The 24,502-nt window shown below is 42.3% G+C and overlaps 1 protein-coding gene across 1 annotated transcript in view; it reads left to right on the forward strand.

Moving 5' to 3' along the window:
- Positions 1 to 24,502, forward strand: part of SPON1 (spondin 1) — a 271,707-nt gene that overhangs the window by 72,895 nt on the left and 174,310 nt on the right. The gene's annotated exons all lie outside the window — the stretch shown is intronic.

Here is a 24,502-nt window from a genome sequence, read left to right on the forward strand (position 1 = left end):
TGCAAAGTTCTGCCAAAAAGAAATCTGTTTAACTTGGTTTCTTCCCACATTTCCCAAACTTATTTGACTGTAAAACTCCTTTTTTTTTCCTTCTTTTTTTTCTTTTTCTTTTTTTTTTTTTTTTTTTGGTGGATATATCTATTAACATTCACCAGTTTGGGAAATGCCGCTATGATCTATTTTAAATAGATTTAAAGCCCTGTATAGAGTAATGCTGAGAATTTAGGATTTCAGACAGGCAAATAGTCATGGATAGATGGGCATAGCTCCAATCTTAGCATCCAAGAAGTCATTTTTCCATGGAGGTAGGGGCTGGGAACTTCCCAACCATCTTCCTCTTCTTTAAATTCTCTAAGGCCTTATTTCTGTATTTGTCAAAAGTGGACATTTTAACAAACTTATAACCCTGAGGAGAGGCTGATAAGAAAGGCTCCCACCCAGACATTCCAGTCCCTGCAGTTCCTGGACATCAGCTACGCCTGGCTGTGGAAAAGCCCCACAGAGATCTCTGGGAACATCTGTCCATTGTCCAGACTCAGCCCTGTCTTTGTCTGGCCTCCCCTTGCTGCCATCTGTCTGGACATCATTTTTTTTTTTTTTTTTTCTTAATTTAATGCAAGCTGAGCATCCTTTTTCAGACTCCTTGGAAGGTTTGGTGCTTGTCATTAATCTACATTTGGGATTTTTTTAAAAAAATTAGCAGTGGAATTTTAAAAATGAAATCTTATCTATAAACCCCAATACATCACACATATCTCATATCTAGCTGAAATGTGGGTGAAGGCCTGTGGAAATGAACAAAGATGACTGAAATGAGAACGGAGGCTATGTGTTCAGAGCTTGCTGTATAGCAAGGAAGTCAGCTGCCATCGCTAGCACTTGGCAGAGACTCAGAGGCAGGCAGAGGAGTGGGAAGGCCTTATAGTGAATAAAAGGAAGAATCGGGTCTGCTCTGATTGGAGGTCGCTGGCGTGAGAAAGCTGGAGGCCGGGTAACTATAAGTGGGGTATCTTAGTGATTGGTTGGGAGGGCATATTTGGCTTTCTCTGGTTGGTTCTGAGTTGAAAGTGCGGGAAGTGGTGGGAGCAAAAAATAGGGCAGTTGGCAGTCATTGACCAAGTCCGGATGTTGTGGGCCTATTGCTGGGGCCCCAAGGCTGCAGGTCAAAATTCTACTGTCATTGTCCCATATGGCCTGGCCATTGTCTGTTAGTATACTCAGTCTCTCAGCGTGGAGACTGGGTTCCCAGCTTGGCACTCCAGAACCACACCTCTACCCCATGGTAGCCTGAGCTCTAAAGAAGATAGTTTGAAAACATCGGATCTACATAACGAGTCTTCCTGCTCTTAAAAACTCCTTTTCCTCTGGCCTAGATCTCTGGTTTTCTTTGATTTATTATTCTCACAAACCAAAGCATTTGATCTTCCTGGTGGGAGCCAGAAAGGTATCTCTTGATTACCCATTAACAATCAATGTGTGTGAACATATGTTTATCCATTAACAATTAACATGTGTGGCTCATTCATTCACTCATCCTTTGCACAAGTGCAACTGAACTTCTATTTGCCCAGGTGTCCAGGATGTTCAGGCAGCCGAAGCCTATGCTTGGCCCTGGAGAGTCTCACAGGTCACATGGGGGAGAGAGAAAAGGTCAACCATAAACCAAGAACTTAAATGCACACCTAGCAGGCTTTGTCTAATTTGATCTTCACAGCAAACTACCCCATTTTACAGAGGAGGAAACAGGCTCCAGGGAAATTAGACAAGTTTCCTGAAGTCACACATTCATTGAACTCTAAAGCAAATGTTCTTCCTTTCTTTTATTTATTTTTTCGGAAGGAATCATCTATAAGTGACAGCTATTCATTAAAGAAGTAATAATTTTATAGGTAAGACATAAATACAATCACATTGTAAAATTTCAAACAAGACAGTGGTAAATACAGAAAAATACAGGATACAGAAAAAGTCAAAAATCCCTGATATGTCCCCCAATAAATCCCAGAGTTTCTGACACAAAGACAGCAAGACTTTTATCTGTGCATTTATATTCATAAAGGTAAACATAAAAGTACAGTTTCCATTTTTGTGGGAATTTTAGTTTATTCAGTGTTACACATAATGTCCTGAACTTGAATGGTTTTTCTCTAAATAAGATGTATTAGAAATATGTCCAGGTCAGTATGTATAGATTTACCTTTTTTAAAAAACTGTCAAATATAATCTATGGTATGGATGTGTTAATTATTCCATAGTTGACGGATATTTAGATTATTTCCAGTTTTGTACTATTACAAATAATGTTATGATGAACATCCAAGCTTTTATCCATGGTAGATGCCAAGAAATGGAATTATAAGGGACACACATTTATTATCTTAATAGACACTGCCAGATTTTCCTCCAAAAAGCTTGCCAACTTAAACAGTCTCCCTGACTATGAACAAGAGAGCCTTAATCCCTATTTGCTCAACAGCCTTGATGTTATCAATCTTTAAGATTATACCAATCTGATAGTTAAAAATGGTATCTTATGTTAATTTGTATTTTCCCGTTTACTAGTATGTTAGGAATCTTTTCATATATGAGGGTGCTTCAAAAAGTTCGTGGAAAATAGAATTGAAAGATAATGTGGATCTTCCCATGAACTTTTTGAAGGTCCCTCATATTTACTCCATTTGCATTATTCCTGCTGTGAATGGCCATTTATATACTTGTCAATTGTTCTAATTATCTGTCTTCTTGAAATTGATTTTATATATTTAGATATTTTAAAAATACAAATTATTATATTTAAAATATATTTTATAGATATATATGTAAATATATAAAATATATAATTTTATTTATTTAAAACATATATACTTATACTTAAAATTGATCTTTATGTAGTCCAGATAATAACACTTCGTTAAATATTTCTCTCTGCCTTTTTTTTAACTTTGCTTATAGATGTCTAATCACCCAAAAGTTTGAAATTTTGATTTACCAAATGTATCCATCCTTTCCCTTACGAATTTTGATTTGCTCAAAAATAATTTTCCTGCACTTAAGGTTATAAATGTATTACCATATATTTAATATTTTTATAGATTTTTAAAATAAATGTAGCTTTTTAACCTTCCTAGAATTTAATTTTGTAAATGGTACGGTGTCAAGAAGACAACAGAAAATAGATGGCATGCTCCAAATGAAATGCCAAAGGAAAGTTTAAGGAGGGACCTATTTACAATGGTGCGGGAAGAATAACAGTAGGGGAGGCCTGTACCACCCAGGCCTGAAGGGGCAAGAGGAGGGGAAAGAGGGAATGGAAAGACCACTGCCTTACAGCATCTGAGACTCTTGGTTAAGGGATGCAACTAGCCTGAGGCAAACCTTCGGGGACCCCAGCCTACTGCCTTTCTCTGATTCCCTGTGGGTTCTCCTCTTTGGCCTGACTACAGCTACCAGGACGATGGAGCACATTGGTATAGTCCATACAGGTTATACTCTCAGAGAACGACTAGGGTGCAGAAGGGTGGAACAGGCATCTGCAGGAGCAAACCAAAGATATCCGGCACAGGTGGGAAATTGAAATCTGACTTTTTTCCCCAAAATGGATAGTTATGTATCAAATAGTTTATCCTGTTCACAGTGGTTTGAAATGCTACTTCGTCAAATACACAATTTTTATACAGATCTGTTCTATTCTGTTGATCTTTTACCTATTCCTCCATGAAACCCACACCATTTTACATTTTGATAGAAAGTCATTATTGATTAATCAAGTTCAAAATGTTCATGGTCATTCAAGCAGATTTGTAATTTCAGGCGAATAGTAGAATAAGTTTCTTGTGTTCAATAAAAACTTACTTGGGGATTTTGAATGGTGTTTTACTGAATTAATAGTTTAACCTGGGAAAAGTTAGCATCCCTGTAACACGTATTCCCAGTCAGAAACATGAAACATTCCCTTTTTATCAGGACTTCAGGAAGCTTTGTAATTTTTGTTCATTTAGATTGCACATTCTTGTGAGGCTTTTTACCCCATAGGTAATTTATAGTTTTATCACTTTTGTGAATGGGATCTTTTGATGTTGTTGTTGTTATACTTTCTAATCACAGATTGCTTGTCTTTAGGAAAGCTATTGATTTTTGTACCTTAAGTTTGAATCTGGACACTGATGAACATTCTTGGTAGTTTTAAAGGCTTGTTCTTTCATTCTTTGGAAATTGTGAACATAAATGGTCACATCTGAAAATGAAAAACATATATACCTTTTGTTTATTTTTCATGTTTTAGTTTATTATCTAGCATCTCTAGTACAACATTAGATAGTGGTATTTGTGCTTATTCCTGATTTAATAGGAATACTATTTTTTCACTTTTAATTATAATATGTAGTAATACAGGTTTCAAATCGATGCCTTTAATCATAAAGACCTTTTATCTAGCTAAGAAAATTTCTTTCTTTTTCATGTTGAAAGTAGTATTTAGGAAACCAACCAGTATTCCATGTGCTTCTACCATGTGTCCAGAGTATACCAGGCACTGAGAAAGACTCAGAGTATAAACAGTGATCTTGACTTTCAAGATATTTTCAGTCTAGATGTGCTGTAAGTGAAAATATGTTAGCAAACCCAAGACAGACATAAATGGGACAAATTCTACATGGGTAGAATTCACAGAGAAGATGAGTGAGAAATGGAATAATCAAAGCTTCTTGGAAATATTAGCAATTATATCTTGGAGGCAGTGGTAGGGTTTGGATAATTGGACAGAAGGGAAGAGGTTATTCCAGGTGAAGGGGGGACAGTGAAAACTGAAGTGAGAGCTTGGAGGTGAAAGTACATTTGGCAGCCTTGGGAGGCAGTAAACAGACAGACTTGTGAAGATTAGAAGATCTTTGGGGGCCAAAATCCGTTGCTAAATCATGGATGTCCTCCAATGTCAACATGAAGAGATTTAATTTGATTCAAGAGGAATAAGGGGACCATTAGTGGTTATTAAACAGTTGACAGACACACTGAGAAGAAGGATGCTTAAATCTGGCAGCAAAGATCAGGACAGATGAAATGGGAGATACCAACTTTGTTGAAGAGCCCTCACTTGCAAAATAGAGCATTTGCGTTGCAGGGTTTGGGTAATATTCCTGGGAGAAGGCAGCCTGGTAGAATAAGCTACAGAGTCTGCTGAATGTCTGCAGATGACGGCTCTGAAGCCTGCTTGGTTGGTAGCGTTCCTTTACCCAGGAGGGCCGGGAAAGGAAGCACATAGCAATTACGACTTTCCTTTTGGCACAAACCTGACACCATTTCCATTTTCCATTTGGATGTAAAGATTTGAACATTTCTAAATTACAGACTTTCCAGGCAGCCCTCCTTAGAGCCTTCTCCCTGCAAATGACTGACCCAGCACTTAAAGTTTCTTTGGCATGCTACAATGCTACAAACCATTATAGCAAAGTAGCAACTGATTAAAAGGAAAAGTCCCCATGGGTAGGATAGATGTTTACAGACCCCACCAGAAGGAATTCCTGTCCCATTGAGTCTGACAAAAGTTTTGTCTCCTGAAGTGATCCTCTCTTTCCATGCACTTGTTATCTTTGGGTGGCATTCCAGCACCTACTTGTCCCTTCCTGGAAGGGTCTGAGATGGAAGGATGTGGGTCATCCTTCTCTTGTGGAGACAGTCATTTGGTGAACCATTCGGGGAATTCAGCCTTATGAAGTAGTGATTGGCTACAAGCATTAATAACAGCCAAGAGCCAAGCACTGTTCTTGGTGCATTACAGATACTTATTCAAGCCGTAGCAACCCTGTGAAGCAGACAATAAGGGGGAAGCTGAAGCACAGAGATGTTAACTAACTTGCCCAAGGTCACAGAGTAAGTGACAAAGCTGGGATTCAATCAGAAGCATCCGGGCTCCAGAGTCTGTGACCTTAATGCTGCACTCTACCATCTCAGACTGGTGCCACAGGGTCAGGTTCAAGTCTGACTTCTCCCTCTTCCCAGCATCTCATTAGTAGCTAGATCTTGGCAGCTGTGCTTATAACTGTCTTTTCTGTCTATCATTTGCTTTGCATTTGTTACCTTATTCACAGACACTTCTTGCCTTTCTATTGCAGGAAACTTCTAATTGATCACCCTAGTCCTTTGCCCTCTGATCCTTCCTCACACTGGTGTAAGACTTGTTCTCATACACAGCTGAGTCATACCACTTACCTAACAAACCTGAACGAGGCTCCCTGTCACCTTAAGATAAAGTTCACAGTATTTAAGTCTTCCCATGTCCTTCACCACAGTTCCTGACAAGCCTTCCATTGAATCCCTCCCTGAACCCTGTTCTCCAGCCTTTCTTGTCTGCTCATTCCCTTGGTAACATTTATTGAGTGCCTCCTGTGTGCAGGCACTGAGGACATGGAGGCTGTCTTTGAGGTTGTCACAGTCTAGTGGTAAAACACGAACAAAACCAGTCAGGTCTACAGCCCTTCATCTCTAATTCTGAAATCCAAAAAGCTCTAAAATCCAAAAGATTTCTCATAATTCATTTAGGACCAAAGCCTGCCCTGAACTTACTTGAGTTATTTATCGTCTTTTAGTGTAAATATTAATGTGTTTGATTGTGAGATGCTGTTCCAGACCCTGATGGGAATGCTACAAAATATATAGAATGTACACTATATTATCTTCCTGAAATCCAAAAATATTCTGAATTCCAGAACACATCTGGTTGCCTCAAGGGTATCAAATGAGGATGTGGCCCTGTTGCTGCAATCCAGGGTGGGAAATTTGGTAATGGAAGCATCGCTAAGGGTTCTGGTGAAGTGAGAGGAGGCAGCTCTCTGGCAGGACTGGGTTTCACATAAATGTTAAAAAGAAGCAATTCCTTTCTTGCCAGTGAAATAACCTAATCCAAGCTGCAGCTGCTACAAGATCTGAGGACTAATTCAATGTTCCCCAGTGCCAGAGAATAAAGTCGAAATGCCTTAGCATGGTGTTTGAGGCTCTTTGTGACTGGTCCAGCCACGTTTACAACCTCATTTCTAGGAAGTCCTCCTCCCAACACAGGACTGTGAGCTTCATGAAGGCAGAGATCAATTTCACTTCTCTTTGTGGCCCTAATGCAGGAATTGGCAAACCACTGCCTATGGGCCAAATCTGGTCCACTGCCAGTTTTTGTAAATAAAGTTATATTGGAACATGGCCACATTCATTTATATGTTGCTTAGGGCTGCTTTTGTGATACGGCAGCAGAACTGAAAAGTTGTGACAGAGACTGTATGGCCTACAAAGCATAAAATATTTCTTATCTAGTCCTTTATAGAAAAAAATTGGTTGCTTCTTGCTCCAATGTATACTTCAGTGCTAGAAACTCAATAATGGTTGATTCCTGGCCTGCATTCTCCCAAAAGCCCAGCTGAGACAAAGCTTGTAAGCAGGTCTTATTTGGGAAGTGATCCCAGGAAGCAGGAGTGAGGGGTGGGGGCAGTGATTTGGTCAAGTGTTACTGACTTGGCCATCACTGCAGGCAACTGGTGCTTGATCCTACTGGGGCGTTAGGAGAAGCCTTATGGCATGTCTCTCAGAACAGTGTGCCAGGGTAAAGGCGGAAACCACCCTCCATTGGCCTCCACCCTCCATTGATCAAGGGGGGCCCCACATGCATGAACGCCCCTGCACTCCTGAGTTGTGCACATGTGGATGTTCAGCAGATTCTTGCTGCACTAGATAGACCTGCAAGACGTCTATCTAACCCCCAATGTGGTGATAGAAGAAGGTGGGGCCTTTGGCAGGTGATTAGGTCATGAGGGTGGAGCTCTCATGAATGGCATCAGTGCCCTTAGAAGAGACTTGAGAGCTGCTTCCTCTCTCTCTCTCTCACCATGTGAGGATACAAGAAGACAGCCATCTGTAAACCGGGAATGGGTATTTACTGAACACCAAGTCTGCTGGCACCTTGATCTTAGACTTTCCGGACTCCAGAATTGTGAGAAATATATTTCTGTTGTTTCCAAGCCATCCAGTCTATGGTATTTTGTTATAGCAGCCCAAACAAATTCAGACAGTGCCCAATATATTGATTAATTGAATAATAGTGTAAGTAGCTTACATTTATTACCAAGTGCTATGCTAGATGTATTGCATGACTTATCTTACTTAATCCTCATAAAAGCCCTGTAAGGTTTTCACTTTATGTATTATTCCCATTTTGCAGATGAGAAAACTGAGGTAAGTGAGTTTATATTCGGGGTAATAAAGCAGTTAAGTACTGGAGCTGGGACTTAAACCCACTTCCACCTGACCCTAAAACCCTTGCTGATACCTAATCAACACTAAGCTACACTGACTGAGCTTGATTCCCCACTCCCTACCCCACCTTCTGCCTCTGTTGGTTTGTGAGGAGCAGGGCAGAGCTCCTCCTGTAAACCTGGGGGTCAAGGACTGCCTGTGGGGGGAGAGGTTGTTCCCCAAGTGAGGAAATGATATGTCATTTAGAGAATGGAAAACAAGCCCAGGGAACCTGGCAAGAGAAAGGCTTGTTAGTGGGAAAAGAGGGTGAGTATTAAGGAGGAATCAGCTAGCACTTATAATACTTTAACTCCATAGGGCTCACCAACCCTTTTTATCTTCAAAGAAAATAACATAGAAAACCTACATGGGATGACTATGTTTATTTAGAGGGAAATGGTAGGGTTGGGAGGATCTGATGTGGGGCGAAGCTAACCCCACAATTTTTCTAGCATTAGGTAGTGAGAAGAACCACAGGCTCCTTTGTTGTAAATCAGGGGTTTTTTTCACTCAAGGCAGGCTAGGACCTCAGCAATGCTAACCAGGGAGGAAGCAAGGGGTTAACAGAAAGGGGTTGGGAATCCCTGAACCAGCTAAAGTGGCTGTTTCTTGGGAGAGCATTCAGAAAGACCAATGCCATGGCTAATGGGCAACATGTGTTTGGTTCAGGAAGACTCAGATGGCCCAGGATCTACCATCCAATAGGTAGAATCCAGATGCCAGGGGTTCCAGGGAGGCCAGCGGTGACATGGTTCCAGAGGAGCTCTCCAGTGACAGCAGAGTTTCATTCAATAGCTGGGATCCCACGTGCAGAATCCAGCCCGCAGGGAAGAAAATTGGCAAGAATTAAATAGGAAGTACAACTGCAGAAGAGCAGGCCCTAGACAGAACTCCAGGCAGAGCAGTAAACTGAAGCTCAGGTGGGAAAACTGAAGCTCTGCTCTGTGACTGTGCCAACATCATGGGGATCCAGAGGGTGACTGCAAGTTGGTGGGCATGCAAAAGCACATGGCCCACCCACCTGTGCACCAGGCCCCAGGTCTATGGCAGCAAAACCAGTTCCAGTCCTCTTCCACTGATGTAGCCAAAATTGACAATATATTCCCTGCCTTGGTCAGTTTGAGATCAAAACAAGATGTTTGACCTGTGAACATTTTTTTTAACTGAGGTTAAATTTACATAACAAAAAATTAGCCATTCTAGAGTGATCAGTTCAGTAGCTTTTAGTACATTCACAATGTTGTACAACCACCACTGCTACCTAGTTCCAAAACACTTTCATCACGCCAAAGTAAAACCTCTTACTCACTGGAGAGTTTCCCCTCCTGCTCCTCTCCCCCCAGTCCCTGGCAGCCACTGATCTGCATTCTGTCTCTATGGATTCACCTATTCTTGATAATTCATGTAAATGGAATTCTACAATACGTGACCTTGTGTGCCTGGCTTTTTTCACTTACTGTAATGTTTTTGAAGCTCATCCATGTTGTGGCATGTATCATGTAGCATGTACTTCATTCCTTTATATTGCTGAATAATATCGCATTGTATGGATATACCACAATTTGTTTATTCCTGTGAACATTTTTGATATGAGATGATTAAAGGACAAAAATGGAAACTGTGAGCAACAGTGGAAAAGGATCAGGTGGTATCAAACCTAAATTAACTTCCAGTTCGTATACTTTTTTAATCAGGAAATATACATAGTTGGCATGTTGCCCCACACCCGAGTCTCACTCCATCCCTAGGAGGGACAGTGATGTCTCTGGGACAAGAGCCGAAAAGGACAAAGAAATGGTTCCACCCGTACTTTGTTTGTCTTTCAGGGTCATGAAGTATGTGTGAAACAGCCTAGTATATTTTATCCTGTCACCAAAATGGCTTGATTAGATCTCTGCACTCAGAATGTGACCAGAGTGTAACAAAGCCATATACCTGGGCATTCGCTACTCTTCTGGAGGAAGCAAGGGCTGAAGCCCACTAAGGATGCAAACAATGCTCCAAAGACAAGTCCTCAGTGCTGTAGAGGACGGTGCTCCTCCAGGCACTCAGCAGCTCCATCACTGCTCAACTAACAAAGAATTGGCTCTGAGTGATTTGCCCCCCTACAAGCATGCTTGCCACAGAGAATCCCCAACCTAAACCAGTGAAGAAATGAGATTACATAAGAAGAATGTCCCCTCCTCTCTCCATGATTAATTATTGTGGGCCGATTTCAGCTACATATTTCCTTGCACATTTCCCTAAAAGTTTCACATTTAACAGCCCCTGGAAGCTGTGGAAACAGAGGAGAAAAAGATCCTTTATGTCTTAGTTCTATGCTGTTCATAAATGAAAATCATTGTTAATTTAGAGTTTGACAGCTGTGGTGCATTTGTAAGTCCAGAGCAGCTGTCATCAGCTCCCTAGCTTATTTTTCAAACAGATGTTTAATTTGACTTTAGTGCTATTGCCAGTTTTTGAGGAGAAAGAGAGGGGGAAGCATGAACAGAAATAATCATTATATTTATCATTTGGTTTCCTTTCAAAACATAAATCGGCATGATTAAAGATGACATCAGAATTGCTGTAATTGCAGTTTTGGGTGCAGAACTCGTTAGCTATCATCTTCTACATGGTCCAAAGTCCAGTTTTCATTCTTTTTTCTAGAAGTCAGAGGCTGTTTTGTGGTAATTACACCCAGACTCTAAACAACAGTCCCAGCTACTCAGAAAAGCCTTCCAGAGTGCAGAAAAAACTGGGGAGTGGTGAATGATGGGTGGTTGGGCCACAATCCTGGATGAAAGCCTCAGGGCTCGGTCTTGTCTTGTGCCTCCACAATCAGGAAACCAGTGAGAGCAAACAGACAGAGCCCTTGGAGAAGCAGCCAGGATCTCCCACTCTTACATATCTGCTGTGCTTATGTGGCCAGGCAGCTGGGTTCGTGCATGCTCACAGTGTGCAAATCGGTCTCAATATATAAAATTAAACACATCTGTGGGCCACGTAGAACTCTGATGAGTCAGCATGTACTTGCTCAGGCGCCGCTGTTCCAGTCCACGTTGCTTGGAGGAGTCTTCCTTTGCACCAGCTGTGTTGCTAGATAAAACCCCCTTCCTGGATCTGCTTTCTTTATCCTCGTTTTTATGTGTTTGGCTTTCAGCAGTATCCCTTGGATTTAACTTTTTCCCATCTATCATGTGTCCAATCAATGGCCTGCAGTACCTCTTCATCAATGTCTCTGTAGGGGGGACACTATATGCAATAACACACTTATTGCATATCTTTCTACTTGTTTCTTTGTGTGTTGAAATGGAAGACTCCCCTTGCTTTCTTCATCGTTCAACAACTTGATATGTGCTGTGAAAGAAAAGATTGCACCCAAAGGGAAAATTTGGCTAATGTCCTGGATACCAGCTCTGAAATCAAAGTTTGGTACAAGAATGATCCACAGCCTCACCCGAGTAGTGCTGGAGGCAACAGAGGATGCTCTAAACAGAACCCAAGATGCAGACTCTGATGGGCAAGTCTGACACCTAAAAGGGTGGCCCCCCATCTTTTTAAATGGAAAGTGCTATTTGCAGATTATTATTTAGGAACAAATTCTTCCTTATCTATAGAAAGACCAGGCTTCTGCTGTGTTGACTTCCCCCCAATTTGGGGGAATCCTTAGGAAATTATAACAAGTACCAAAAACTACAGGTTGTTGCCTGCCCCCTCGGCCACCCACCAGATCTGTGTCTCAGGTGGCTGCTCTCCCTTCCTCTGCTCCAAGCATGGACTCCAGCCTGTTCCTTTATACCCCACATCACAGCTAGGGCCAGACAACAATAGTTAATAAGACATTGTTGAAAGCTTAGGGAATGCCAGAAGAGCACCACAGAGAGCTACATAACTGGGTTTTAGGCCTGGCTGCTCTCAGGGCTCACGAGCCCAAGCCCATTCTTGGAGGTTCCCTGTTGTAAGTCTGTCTCACACTTGGTGGGCATCAGACTTCCTGCCTAGACTCAGTAGCCAGTTTAGTTCCCCCAAAAGAATGCCCCTGTACAAGTCCTAGTTGCCCCAAATTCCAGACCCATCTCCCCTCTGGATTGGTTTAGCATCAGAGTTAAAAAGGTATACATTCAGGGCAGGCCATTTGAGATTGAATTCTGGCAGGAGCGCTTACTAATGACATTAGGCAAGTCATTTTAAACTCCGGGTGCCTCAGATGCCTCCCCTGTAATGGAGATAATAATAGCACATACCTCACGGAGTTGCTGTGAGTGTCAAACGAGTTAGCATATGTCATGTACCTGGAACATTGTCTGGCACCATATAAGCTCTATATTGCTGCTGTTATTATCATTGCTTTATATTTGCTATAAAATGAAGATCACCTTGTAGATGTTTTCTACGACAAAGAAGTAGTTCACCCCCAGAAATGAATTTTAGTTTCTGGTACTTAGGACAAAAACTTTACATTTTTAAAGGGGGTTTTTCAAGCTTCAAAAACTATTGTCAGTCTCACTGGGTCCTCATTTCTTTTGCTTGCTTGCTTCTTGCCCATTCCCATAAAGAATATGAAATGGCAATAGGAAAAAATAAATAAATAAATAAAACAAAATAGTCATGTTAAATTTAAAAAATCAAGACCAGGGAAAATAAACATTAAAATATGATATTAAGACAGGAGGAAAGGGACTGGCCGGTTAGTTCAGTTGGTTATAGCGCAGTGTTATAATGCCAAGGTCAAGGATTCAGATCCCCTTACCGGCCAGCCACCAAAAAAAAAAAAAGACAGGAGGAAAACCAAGCACAAAAATACATGGGCTCTAAGGTCTCATACACTTGTATGAGTAATAGATTACAACCCATTAAATAAAATGGAAAACCACAGGTCAACTGACATAAATAAATACATTTGCCAGTTAAATAAATAAATGAATGAATAATTGGAATGTATGAACAGGATGTTTGTATAATCTCAAAGTACCTGCCTTGAAAATGCTTAATAACCACAAAGAGAAAAACAGGAACTTGAGAGTGGAGAAATCTGGCAGACACCTGTAATGGGACAAATCTAAACCTAAATCATGTGCCTCCTGACAGGATGCGACAAGAAGAGCACAGCAGCACTTCGATGACGTTCCTGCTGGAGACGCATAACCTGAATCTAATCATGAGGACACATCAGACAAGCTCACACATTTTACAGAATAACTGACATGATTCCAAAGTTTCAAAGTCATAAAAGTCAAGGGAAGACTGAGGAACTGTTCTCAAACAGACTGAAGGAAACTAAAGTGACATAAAATCTAAATGCAATACTGCAATTCTAAACTAGATCTTTTGGCTACAGAAGAACAATTGCCAAAACTTGAACACGTTTTGAGGTTTAGATGTATTGATGTTAACTTCTTAAATCTGATGCTGGTACTGGGGTTACGTGGGAGAATATCCTTGTTTGTAGGAAATACACCGTAAAGTACTCGAGGTGACAGGGCATCATGTCAACCACTTACTCTCAAATGCTTCTTTAAAAAAAGTTCTTTGTGTTCTTGTAAGTTAACCTGAGGGTCGAAAAGGTTTCAAGTTTAAAAGACTCAACTCAAAATCAGGGGGGGTGGGGTGGAAGGGAAAAGAGAAGAGCTACATTGGCATCTTCCCTTCTTTCTTCTTTTCTCTTTTCTTCCTCCCAGAAGGTTGGGCTAAGATTTGGGTGAAAAGTCACTTGATCCAATTGAGAAGGCAGGCAGGGACCCTCCAGGCCTGAGACTGGGCTGAGTTCATTCTCTCATTGATTCCTTCCTGTAGTGTGCACGCACGAAGCACCACCACCCTCCGAGCACAGTGCCAGGCAGCGAGGACACAGAGCTGAGCAGGATGCCGGCTCTGCTACCAAGAATTGGCAGAGTGGTGGGGAAATAGGCCAGTCAAAGGCAGCCACCACAGGGTGTGAAATGGCTGCTGTGGGCGAAGCACAGGGCTGGGGTCAATGGGCTCCCAACCTAGCCAGAGGTGGTGAGAAATGTCCAGAGAGCACAACTTCTGAGTGACAAAGAGCAGTGGCAAAAAGGCAACAGGGGAGGGGATGCAGAGGTAGCAGAGTGTGGGCTTGTCTCTAGTGCAGCAAAAGCAAGGAACATTTGGGGGCCTGCAAGTGGGTCCTGAGGGAGGAGTAGGAAAGACGGAGATTGGGCAAAGGTGGGGCTGTGCTAAGGCCTTTGTTTAGGAGTTAGTGCTCGGTGAATGCTCTTCTTTTTTCTTTACTTCCTTTCTCTTCTTTATCCCTTCCTTTGCCAAAATATCCCTTCTTTGAGCCAACTGGGTGTTGCTCTAATTTTTTAATAACAATAATAAACAGCTAAAGTAAGTGTCAACAATCCTGTGATGAAGATGCTGTTATTTCCTCCATTTTACAGAGGAGGAAACTGAGGCACAACTTGCCCAACATCATATAGCTCATAATTAGTAGAGCTGGGATTTGCACCCCTGACTGTCTAACTCCACCCAAGCTTTTGATCTGCCACAGTGCGTGAGTACATCTTTAATGAGCCTGACTTCTCACAAGGATTGTCTTTTATAAAGAGGCTCACGGACCTCAACAGTTCTCTAACTAGAGGGGCAAAGGGGGTAGATGCTTGTAAACTGCGATCTGTTGGTGCATCTTACCCATTCAAGTCACCTCCCTTCTTCCCACCCACTCCTTCTCATGCCTGCTCTGTAGTCAGTCATATGTGACCTACACAGCACACAGGGAGAGCTGGAGCCCGGGCTGGACCAAGTCAGGGTTTACCCAGGGTGGCTGCAGAGCCAGAGCCACTCTTGGTGGGAGAGGGCAGCAAAGGGTTAAGTCAAAGAAGGGTCAGGTCCAAAGGGCCCTCATTGGGAGAGGCAGTTGCCAGGCAGAAAACTGGACACAAAGTTGGGTCAAGGTGAGCAGTCCAGGGTACAAAGTGAATAAGGCAAAGTCAGAGCTTAAAAGATACAAAAAGCTCTTTAGTGTGTGGTGCCTCCGGAGGATGGAGCAGGAAGGAATGGCAGCAGAGTTTTCACCAACTTCTTCCCCCCCACTACCCCACAGGACTCAGTCATTCATGTGACAGACATTTAGTGAGCACCTGCTATGCTCCAGGCTGGTGCTAGGCATGGGGAAGGGAAAAAGAAAGAACAGGCAAAGGGACTGGCACATGAATATTCCTCTGAGAGCCCAAAATGCCAGAGGCCCTCTTTGGAACCAGGCTGCATTTTTATTTTCACTTTTGCCCCTGGAACAAAGCCAGGAAGTGCCAGTGTTACTGGCTGGAAAAGAGTGTAGAAGGGGGAAGAGCAAACTCCTCCCCACAGCCACTGCCACAGTCATCTCTAAAACAGGTCTTCACAGAAAAGCCTAATTATTCCATTATTCCTCTACAGCCAGGAAAAGTCTCCCTTTCCACACCTTTTTGGCAGTCACCACCTATTCTACTGCTAATCATGTTTTCAAGAAGGTCCTTGACTGGTTGCAAATGTTTCATTAGACAAACTTTGCCCCTCACAGGTGGGCTCTGGGGTCAGACAGGTCATGGTTGACATCCTGGCTCTACCTAGTCTGAACCTGTTTTCCTCCTTATTAAATGGGGATCAGGAGGTAAGACATAGGAAATGCCCTTTACGTTTTTTTAAGTAGTTTAGCTTTTAAAGAGCACTTTCTACTCTACATCTCAACTACTCTTGCAAGGTTGACATCATCACTGGGGGAGATTAAGGCTCAGAGAGATAATGTGACTTAAACTGGATCACATAGACCCTGAGTGTAAAAGTCAAGATAGAAACCTGGTCTCCACTTTTAAAATAGAAAGGATTTGCTGCATTTTTGCACATTTTCTTTGATGATGGTCGAAATCTACTGTATAACACTGGGGACACCTGCATACTATCTTTGCCCAGGAGTTTAGCTTGGGATTTCATTGTTACATGGGAGACAGGAGAGCCCAGTGAAGAAAGGAATGAGTTGTGGAGTCAAACTCTTTGGGCTCCTAATGCTGGCTCTACCTCTTAATGGCTACATAAACTCAAGCAAGGTGCTTGATCCTCTGAGCCTCAGTTTTTTTCATCCACAAAAAAGAGATAATAATAGTAGCTACCTCATAGGTGGGAGAAGCAAGAGAATCTATGTCAGTGGTTCTCAGCCCTGGCTGCACATCAGAATCACCTGAGCAGCTTATTAAAACTCACCAGTGCTCTGTCCCACCTCTGGAAATTCTGAACTGATTAGTCTGGGATGGAATCAGGGTGCCCAAATGATTCTAATGAGCAGCTAGGGCTGAGAACCCTTGAACTATATAAAATGCTTACTCTATTATATAAAAAATATAAAATGCCTGGCACATGGTGAGCACTCAGTAGATATATTTTTTTACTAATATTTTTTAATTGGCATGTGTTGATTGTACATATTTATGGGGTACAGAATTATATTCAATACATGTGTACAATGTGTGATGATCAAATCAGGGTAATAGCATATCCATTACTGCAAAAATGTATCATTGCTTTCTGATGAGAGCATTTGAACTCCTCTCTTCTAGCCATTTGAAAACATATAACAAATTATTGTTAATTATAGATGCCTAGCACTACTACAGACCACCAGCACTATTTTTCCCATCTAGCTCTGATTTGGTATCCATTAACCAACCTCTCCCTATGCCCCCTTCTCCCTCTCCTTCCCAGCCTCTAATAACCACAATAATGGATGTTATTATTATTGTTGTACTGGCTGATGATAAAGCCAAGGCATGAGGGCTAACACTGATGTGTTCGCAGGAACATCCAACAGACCCCAGCTGCTGTGCAGTGCACACATACAGAGGTGAGCAAGTCCTGTCCTTACAAGGGTTTAATTAACTCTCTAGTTGAGTAGGAAAGGTATAAATACAGGAGAAGGTAAACAGTAACACAAAGCTTAAAGGAGAAGGAAGAAGGGAAATAACATTTTTCAAGAACCTACTTCATGCTAGGCACTTTCCATACCAGTTTTAGCTCGTTAATGTTCACAAGAACCCCATAAAGTAGGAATTAACTCCAACTTATAGGGCAGAAAACTGACACCCAGGGAAGTAATTCACTTACAACACTGAAGAGGTAGATCTTGGATCAGACTTGATCTGCTTGACTACAAAGGTCTTTCTGTCATACCATGCTGATTTCATGGTGATTATAAAGAAAAGTAAAAAATAGCTGAGATTAGAATATAGTACTTTCAAACCCTGTCTTTATGTATGTATATACATATGTACATATGCATCTGTCAACTATCCGTCATTCTATCTGTCATTCTTTCCATTTGACCATCCATCCACCCATCCATGTAATTCTGTTATCCACCATGGTTAAGATTTTCAGCTTAATCAAATATTTCAGTTAATAGGCCAACCTTGTGGGTAAATTTTAATTAATTCTCCATTTTCCTGCATAAAGTTAAAAAATTAGCATTAAAGTAGACAACATATCACTTCCAGTATATCGTAGAGGAATAGGATAGCTGAGGTTATGCTTTAAAGAATGCTAATGGTATCAGAGTATTTAATGTGGATTAACTACCAGTCCTAACAGCAATACAAATAGAGGAAAACAAAATTAACATGATTAAATACGCTCAGTGACTATTTATTCTGTTAATTGTTAAAATTTCGTCAACAGTCAGATTGCAAGGAGACTTGCAGCTGCAGCTCCAAAATAGCCTGTCCTCTCCTCAGCTGTTGCTAATTAATGCGATTTTCCTAATAACAGTTTTCTGATAGCAGACAGACAGTAGCAAATCAAAACAGCTTCATTTTTATGCTAATGATGCCTACAACAACAAAAAGAGCCGACAGGATCCAAATGGAAATGTTGCTAACTGCAGGCTTACATGTGGTATTTCTCATGCAAGGCTGACCTTCACATGTATTGCACAGACACATGGGTACGGGATAGCATGGCAAGTTACATCATCACACCAGCCACAGTCGTACTGGGTGGCAAGGGGATATGCCACAGGCTTAAGGAGAAAAGTGCTCTGGAAAATTGTCCATTGCTCTAGACCTAAGCTTGTGTAACTGACCCACCTCTTAATTTGTCTGAGTTTTTTCCCCCAAAAGACAGAATTTAAGCAAGCCAGTTTGCTCGGCCATTCAATAGCAGAACCCCTACTGGGAAGAGTTAGCAGGAAGGCAACTCAGAGTTAGCCAGCCTCCCTCACGTCCAACCCATCTGTGGTTGCCTTTGGCTCATGTATTGATCCCTAGTCTAATCAACTGCGGCTTATTGGTTTCACCAAAATATGTTGCACAAATCATAACAATTTGTAGATCAAAGAATTGGTTTATACTTCCTAAGGAGGGTACCAGGCACATGGAAGACCAGGATTTATTTGTTTTTTCTACTGACAATCCAGTACAATAGCATCACAAACTGGGCCAGTTAGTGACATTAGACCTCTGGCCATGAGGGACTCCTGGGCATCTCTATGGCAGCTTGAACAGAGAAGAATCCAAGTCAGCAGGAGGTTGAATTATAGATTTTTCCAGACTAGCAATGTCAGCCTAGAGAAACATCTTCATGCTCATGAATGGAGGGGTGTTAAATCCAGTGCCAAGTGTCATTACCAAAAGATCATTACCAAACATTCTCCTAGGATAAGGATTCTGCTAGTTCAGTTTTTTGAAATGTATCTTACTTTCTATCAGAGACATCCTTGACGTGGAGCCATTCAGAAAACTATGAAAAAGTACCTTTCAATGTGATGGCACAAACTCATCCATTTGCAAACACAAAACAGATCACTGAAAAAGTTTGATCTTTGGATCCACCACACCATATGAGGATATGTTTGTGCTGCACCACGGGGGTAGCAACCATCTGGTTTTACTCTTGTTCTCCTATAGAGATGAGGAAATTGAGACCTCCCCCGCAACTTTCTCTTTCCTCCCTTTCTCCTCTGTGACTTCTCCTACCCCTACTTTGTAAAGGTTTTAAGCATTTCCCAGGCACACATGCTCTGAAGTTCAACCCTCATCTCTCCAAGACATGTCACATATCAATAAACATGTTATTACATTGTCAACTTTAGGATACATATTTTTATCAATTTGTTATTTTAATTTACTCCTCACCAACTTGAAGAAAAAGAGATTTGCAGTACGTTGTTCAACTTGGATAAGAGACCCCAGAATCATTCCCAATTCCCCCATTTCAAGCATTAGTGATTTGCCACTTAAAAAAAATAATAAAATGGTCATTTGCCTTCTACTCTACAGTAAAATGAGGTCTCATTAATTTCTCTTCCACACTTTTCACAAAGAAAACTAGAGATCTTGGCCTCCCTCTCTCCCTCTCTCCTTATCCTAACTTGTCTCTGAAAGCATTTTCTATGAGAAAGTCTAGAAAACAGGACAAACCAGATTTTGTAGCTTACATATGGTTTCATGTTGTTGCTCCAGAACTCTGTGGGGGTCCAAGATGCCTGTGGCTTCCCTCTGATGAGCTCATGTTGCGTAAGAATGAGGTCAGATGCTACAAAAGGGGTGCAGATGTTGAAAGGAAGAAACATCAGGCAACTCAAGGGATGAGCAAAGTAGAATGCCTGGTGCAACCAGCAAGTGTCCTTTCCGTGAAGAAAGCTCCGTCCTCAGTTAAACCTCTTGCTGGTGGATACGGCATCAGTCCACTGATTCCCCACACTGTGAAGGGATTTTGAATTCAACCCCAATGGTTCCTCTTGAGAACAATGGTTACCATCAGCCAAACTGCCTAGCGTGGACAAAGCAAAGCAGCCATACCTGGCCTCTATGCACTGGGGCATGTTTCATGATTTGGGCCAGCATTCAGGGTGGCTCTGATAATTGCAGAGGAGTTCATGCTTCTTGCCAGACCATAGACATATGGTAGACACTTAAAACTATGTGTCAAATATAAGAGTAGAGTTATGTCTCAAGTCAGGATGTTGGAAATGTATCCGATCAATACACCTTCAACGCCTTTTATATGAAAGGCACTGGCCCCTCCCCTCAAAGGACTCAGAATTCGGTTGGAAATACAAAACATAAACATGCAATAAGGCAAGGGGTAATACAAGATATTAAATAAAGTTCAAGCAAGTACCAAGAGTACCTAATGCCTGACACCAAATCAGTAAAGATAAACCGTGTTCTAGACATCTGGTGGAGGAGCGGGTCACTTCTGAAGGTCCTGGCCAATGGGCTGTGGAGAGAAGGTGACATGGTGACAGACGAGTGGGATCTGATTAGGCAGAGAGGAAGGGAAGTGCATTCCTGGTTTATTAAGTAACACAAGTAAAAGTCAGGAGGGGACGTGTGACACACAATCTGTATGCAGTGAAAAGGCAGAGCTGAGTTCAGGTAATTGGAAAGGGGGTGGGTGTCAGACCTGAAAGGCAGCTTGTACCCCAATGTCTGGGATTGTGGGTGGTCAGCCCGGAGTTTGGGTTGTAATCGATAAGTGAGAGAGCAGATTTTGTTTAGAGAGAGCCTACGATGTGCCAGACCCTGTGTTGCGGCAGGAGGGACGTGGGGGGTGTGGTGCCATCGGAGCCTAATAACCTGTGAAAGGAAGTGATAATGTGCTAGAGGTGACGATGAATCCCCTCGCAGAGTGTAGGGAAATTGGATGGGTCAGCAAGGAGAGGAGTCCGTTAGGAGGTTACCGCAGTAATTTTACAGGAAATCCTTCATTTAATCTTTCATACGTGCCTTCCTTAGGGTGAGGGTGGAGGGGACTTGGAGGGGTACTAACAGGCAGGAAAGCCATGACTTCTACTTTAGAGCAGTGGTTCTTATAGAATTGCTACCTAAAACGATGCACATGCTTACAATTTTGCATATAGTGTCCATACAATATTGTCAAGGGTTCAAGGATCCTCTGAAACCCATTTATGGACCATGATTCCCTGGCTAAGAACAACCACCACCCTCCCATGTTTCCAACCCAGCCTGGAGGAGGAGGCAGATCCCAACACACAGTCCTACTGCCCTACGGGATGCTCCTGCTCCTACAGCAGGGAACTTGGGGTGACAGGGAGGCTCTCTGAGAAGCAGAAAGCATGGCAGGTGGCCTGTGCTTAAGGACCTTGCTCTGTCACCTGGATTCTTTCCTTACACCTGGGAGGACAATGCTCTGGCTGCCAGCCCTGGCTTACGGGGACCCACAGAAGAGGCTAAGGCAAAGCGGAACCAGCTGCAGAAAGCAATGGCTTGTGTGAACCCAGCGGGAGGGAGCCAGCCGAGCACAGTCCCCAGAGGCCACGCGGTTATGTGATCACACCCACGCCCGTCGGGAGCAGCGCTTCACTTTCTGTTTCTTGTTTTCCAGCCAAGACAGGTTCTATTTTGGATCAGAGCATAGTCTGGAGGGAAAGCAGTTGAAACCTTGGGTCCTTGAAATAAAAATTTAACTTTAGTCTTTACAAAAAAACCATACATCCTAGCTGGAGATTTTATTAATGGAATGACAGTCACGCCATTTCACATATCTACTGTCATGCATGTCAGACCTAATGGTGGTTCTTAAGCTTTTCAGGGTCAGGAACCCCTTTGAAAGGCAGATGAAAGCTGTGAACTCTTACCCAGAAAAATGCACTTATGCACATCAAACAAAGTTTCATCATTTTAAACCCTGTCTGCAAATCCCAGAGTAAGAACCCCAGGTTTGATAAGCCTTGACCAGATCCTCTGTTAAGTTCCAGGGATGCAATGATGAATAACACACAGTCCCTGGACTGGAGGGCTCATGATCCAGTAAGCATTTATAGATATGAAGAAGTTGGAGGGAAAAACCAGGCAGCCACCAGCAAGTTAACTGTATGGGGCATTAATAATCATGGGCTCAATGACATCATAGAAACACTGAAGCTTCAGTTGTCCCTTGACTAGTAATACCCCAGGTATCAATAATTATGTTGCAAAATGCTGAATAATGTGCTAAGTCTTATTGAAAAATAAAAGCAATTTTTCAGGAACATCAAAGTGCTTGTTCCTGTATTATTAAGAGAAAAAATTTTTTTGGATTAATGATGTTTGTGAGATATTGTGTTCACTCAGATTCAAAGATTAGACATAGATCTTTTTGCAAGGTTAGAAAATGCCATGGGTAATTTAAGCCGGAGGGAGGAAACCATTAGGAGTCAAAAGACACTGAAAAAAATTGATAGTTTGGTTTAAAGCAATTACAGAAAACGAGAAATGGTCCTGTTCACTATCCAGAATCGCTTACCTGTTAGAGCTTCCACAACTATTTATTTTGTTCATGTGAGTTAAAGATTTTTCCAACAGCTGACAAATTTCCAGCCTGATCTAGCAGGTGCCCATAAGGATTTCCACTGTTTCCTCAGCCTCGGCTTACAGGCACGTTAAACCTTCCTCTAGAGAAAAAAGAATATTTTCCTCACCTGCATTTTCTTGTCACCCCTCACCCCCTTCCCTTTACAGCCATGCCTCTTTCCAGACTGGAGTGTATACTTGAAGGCCTGCCCCAGCAAGGGGCAGCAGGGACCTCTCGGTTCCCAAATCCAAGGCTCTCTTTTAAGGCTGCATCCACAGTGATCCTTCTCAGACAGACTTCTGATCAGAGCATCCCTGTCCCTCCCTCCCACTGAAGGCCTCCAGTGGCCCCCAATGCACCCTCCTGGCCTGGTAGATAGGGCTGGGCAGGACCTGGCTCCTCCTTACCTTTTGAACCACCCTCTTCTATGCCCCCACAATACTTTATTGAGATCACTTTCAATTGGTTAGGCATGATTGTAAGAACAGTGCTCCTGGGAAAACTTGACTAAAGATAGCTCCAACGAATAGAGGTTTATTTTTCTCACATAACAAGAAAGGCAGAGGTAAGTGACTGCTGGTATTGTTTCAGCAGTTAAATGATGTCAGGGCCAGTGTCTCTGTGATTTTTCTTGGCCTTTTTCCTCATGGTGGCAAAAGGCTGCCTTGTTTCACACATTGCGTTTGCAATGAAGGCTGGAAAAAGAAGGACGGGCCAGGGTGGGTCATTAATTTCTTCTTCTGGAAAGTAAAACTTCCTCAGAAAGTCTCCCCTCCATCCTGCAAACCTCCCCTTATGTTACTGAGGCCACATGTGGGCCACATGTCCCTTTCCCCAGCTGCAAGAAAGTCTGGGAAAGAGGAACTGGACCATCATGATCAGCCTACCTGGTACCACCCCAAACAAAGTGACAGTTCAGCAGGCGTGGAAGATGGACACTGAGTAGACTCTAGCACCTGTTATGCCACGTTCTGATTCCTCAGATCACATGTCTCTCTCCTGTCAGGCTACCAGCTATTTGTGTCACACATTCTATGTCTTATTCATCTTTGCACCTCCGAGTTCTAACACAGCTTTGTGGCACCTACTGAATCTGTTAAACAAATTCATGAGTAAATGAATGTCTGTCTGGTTTTAATACCTCTCACATCTAAATTAGTCCTTTTAAAACAATCCAGTTTTATTTTTTTCTTTTTATGTCTCTTTTATGATATGAACATGAATTCCTCGTTAGTTTTCCACTGGCTTTGGGAGGAGTAATTTTAAAGTGCTAGAGTAATAGTATTGACAAGATATATCATAAAGATGAGGCCTGGAACTGAACAATAATGAGGAAAAAATAGAACCATGGTAAGCTTGTTATTCCCAGGGTCAATCAAAAGTGAGTGCTAAAACTAGTTTTTTCTCATTTTTATTAAAATTGGAACCAGAGCTTTCTAGATATAACTTTGTTCAATGATGTGAGTTAAGAGCTTCAGAAAAACAATGCCCATACAAGGTTGGGAATGGGTTGTAGTCTTGCTAAGAACCTAACCAGCCTCTTAGCCAGACTCTGGTCATCAGCTACACTGCATGTGGGAGTGCTACACTGTGTGGAGCTGATGTCCCTGATTCAGGTTGAGATGTCTGCTCAGGGCAGATGGCATTGCGTCCGAGGCCCATGGATGATGGACCTGCCAAGGGGACCCTTTTTGGTGTGCAGCTGTGGCTACTCAAAGTTCCTGTCCCAAAGATCTAGCCTCTGGGACTCCAAGTCCAGCTCCAGTGCCATTTTTCCAGGAAGTTATCCGAGATCGACCTCATCTCTACCAACACTTCCCCCAACTCCACCTCTATGTCCACCTCATCTCCACCAGAAATGGCCTTCCTGTCTCTGAGTCATCACAGTACTTGTAGATGATTCTCCATTTGGGGTTTGGAGAGTCATTTGGGTATGTTGTTGTGGAGAGAGGCAGATGTTGTAGACATG

The sequence above is a fragment of the Cynocephalus volans genome, chromosome 4 (genome assembly GCF_027409185.1).
Source record: "Cynocephalus volans isolate mCynVol1 chromosome 4, mCynVol1.pri, whole genome shotgun sequence".
Classification (NCBI taxonomy): Eukaryota; Metazoa; Chordata; class Mammalia; order Dermoptera; family Cynocephalidae; genus Cynocephalus; species Cynocephalus volans.